General features: G+C 51.0%; 1 pseudogene; it reads right to left on the bottom strand.

The window, feature by feature from the left end:
* Positions 1 to 346: 346 nt before the first annotated feature.
* On the bottom strand, positions 347 to 2,694 carry LOC141113814 (E3 ubiquitin/ISG15 ligase TRIM25-like; annotated as a pseudogene).
* Positions 2,695 to 3,023: the final 329 nt, after the last annotated feature.

Raw genomic sequence — 3,023 nt, 5'->3', positions numbered from 1 at the left:
TATCAGACACATCAGTCCATGTCTACCCCCCAGAAGATGTATCAGACACTGTCCAGTCCATGTCTACCCCCCAGAAGATGTATAAGACACCGTCAGTCCATGTCTACCCCCCCCAGAAGATGTATCAGACACCCTCAGTCCATGTCTACCCCCCAGAAGATGTATCAGACACCATCAGTCCATGTCTACCCCCCAGAAGATGTATCAGACCACCATCAGTCCATGTCTACCCCCCAGAAGATGTATCAGACACCCTCAGTCCATGTCTACCCCCCCAGAAGATGTATCAGACACATCAGTCCATGTCTACCCCCCAGAAGATGTATCAGACACCATCAGTCCATGTCTACCCCCCCAGAAGATGTATCAGACACCATCAGTCCATGTCTACCCCCCAGAAGATGTATCAGACACCATCAGTCCATGTCTACCCCCCAGAAGATGTATCAGACACTGTCAGTCCATGTCTACCCCCCAGAAGATGTATCAGACACTGTCAGTCCATGTCTACACCCAAGTAAATGCTGGAGAGATTGACCCTTTCTGATCTTCCAGGTCACCATTGTCACCAAGACTAAAAATTATATGAAATATTAAAGCTGCAAATAAAGCAACAGATGCAATTTTCAGGTGACAACTGTTTTAGATGGGATATACCCTGAGTTTAGGTAGATTTCCTCACATCTTCAGGATAGGAAGTAAAGGGAGACGTCCCCAGAGGGCACAGACATCAAAACCCTGAGAGGGATTATTAACCCTTCCATAAGTTTTGGCCATGAATACACTTTATAGCAGTAATGTGTGGGGGGGGGGACTTGATTTCCAGCCTTTAGTGTAGATTAAGATGATGAATCTTTGAAAACAATGTTAACCATTAAACCTGCCAAGTTCTACCTGCTGAAGAACCACAAAGCCCAGCATGTCTCATAGGCGGGATTGTTGGTGATCACTGGGAGCTCCCGAGGAACTGTCTGGAAGGGTATTGGGTTATTCCTATAGGGCCATTTCTAGCTTCTGATCCGTACCCATGACTTGTAGACGCTGAATGCAGCATGGAGGGGCTCGATGAAGGTGGCGGAGAAGGTGTGGAGGTGGCGGATCGGGTCGCAGAGCTCGTAGAAGGACAGTTGCCCGGCCTCATAATCCATGTAGATCCCCAGCAACTGGCAGGACACAGTGTGGGGTAACTGGATCCACTTCCCGTCATGTATGACGGAATATTGGACGTTATCGTATCTGCGCAGACACCAAGACTTGTCATTGTCCCCGATCCATGACTGGCGCCCCCTTCCTGTTGATAGTAGGGGTAACTCACCCCTAAGAACCACACCCCAGAATCGCTGGTCTCCACCTCCCAGTAATGTCGCCCGGAGGAGAAGTTTTTGGTGCTCAGGACTTGGTCGTACTGGAACCTCCCCGGCAGATCGGCGCGGTCCTGGTTGATGTGTGACCAGGTGGCAGTTTTCAGGTCCCCGGATATGTGTACGTCGTTCCCAGCGCTGTTCATGTCCAGTAATATGTCGGTGGCCCCTTGCAGATTGAGCCTCTTCCTGACGTTGGTGACTATACTGGACAGGCCTGTGTGTACGCTGACAGAGATCAACCCCTCATCTAGGCCTCTCTTCCAAATCTCTTTATAATATCTCTCTCTGCTGTCGTTCTCTTCCTCTGAGTCACGAAAGGCCTCGCTCTCAGATTCCTCTTCTTGGATGACCATGAAGGAGTCCGCCATGTCACACAGCTCTTCCAGGTGTTGGATCTTCCTGGAAAGCTCCTGGTTCTTGACTTCCATCTGTTGGATCAGACTGGAGACGGAGAGAGACACCTGATCCTCCTGCCTGGAAATCTCAGCATGGACTCTCTTCTCCAGGGTGTCCAGCTGTCTGCGGATGTCTCTGAACAGGGAGCTGACCCTGTCCGTCACCGAGGCCGCTTTTTCCTGGGCCTCTTTCTTGCGCTCCTGCCCACTCTTCACTCTTTTCTCGGTCTCCTCTCTCTTGGAGGTCAAGCTTTTCAGAAAAATTCTCAGCCGCTCCTTCTTCTTGTCGGAGACCATGTCCAGGGTTTCCACGCGGTGCCCCTGGTGAGGCCCGAACAGCAGGCAGGACACGCAGATACAAGTATGGTCCTCCATGCAGTAATACTCCAGGATCTTCTTGTGGCTGGAGCATTTCCGGTTGGCTAAGTGAGTGGTGGGCTCAAGTAGGATGTGCTCGGCTGACTTGCTGTGGACTTGCAAGTGGACGTCACACAGAGACGCTTCGCACATCAGACAAGACTTCACCGCCGGTACCTGACTGGTGACGCAGTAAGTGCAGAAGATCCTGCTTCGCTCAGTGGGAGAACTTTGGAGGAACTCCGACCTGCTCAGGAGGCTAACAGCCCTTTGCATTATAGGGTGCTGATGACTCTCCCCCCTGGCACTCCAGGCACTTAAACCCTCCGGAGCCTTTCTGGGTGTCCAGCACGCAGTCAATGCAGACCCAGCAGAAGTTGTGTTCACATTTCACCTTCAGCGGATCCTCGCTGGTGTTGTGGCAGTTGGAGCAGACGAGTTTCTCCTCGGTGTCGGTGGACGCCATGGCGGAAGAGAGACCGGGAGCAGAAGTGGAGGAAGAGCCTGCAGGGAGCTTTTATCTGGTTGTACAGTTTCGATCAGCTGGACTTTAGCTTGTTTGGATAATGAGAAGTGAGCTGCACCTTTAGTCAAGTTGAAGTTCAGGGTAATATTTGTTTGCGTTTGTCGTCCTGGGATACAAGAGAGGGAGATAAGGTCACCATTCTGCATCATGTAAATTAAAAAAAAAGAGTTGTCACTGCCAACCTGCTGCTGAATACATGTGAAGGACACGGAAAAACCTCAACGTGGAGGCTGCTCAGAGAGGGAGAACCTGCCAGCAGCTGCCTGGAGGTGCCTTTCTCAGGGGAGTCCTTATCCTTAAGACTCGGTGCATTTTGTGCGTGTTTGTACCTGCGTTTTTCGGGCTCTCCCATTGAAGTCTATCAGGACCAAAAACGCATGA

Source organism: Aquarana catesbeiana, linkage group LG12 (assembly GCF_042186555.1).
Source record: "Aquarana catesbeiana isolate 2022-GZ linkage group LG12, ASM4218655v1, whole genome shotgun sequence".
NCBI classification, from domain to species: domain Eukaryota; kingdom Metazoa; phylum Chordata; class Amphibia; order Anura; family Ranidae; genus Aquarana; species Aquarana catesbeiana.
The sequence above is the reverse complement of the archived record's forward strand: the minus strand, read 5'-3'. Positions and strand labels throughout refer to the sequence as shown.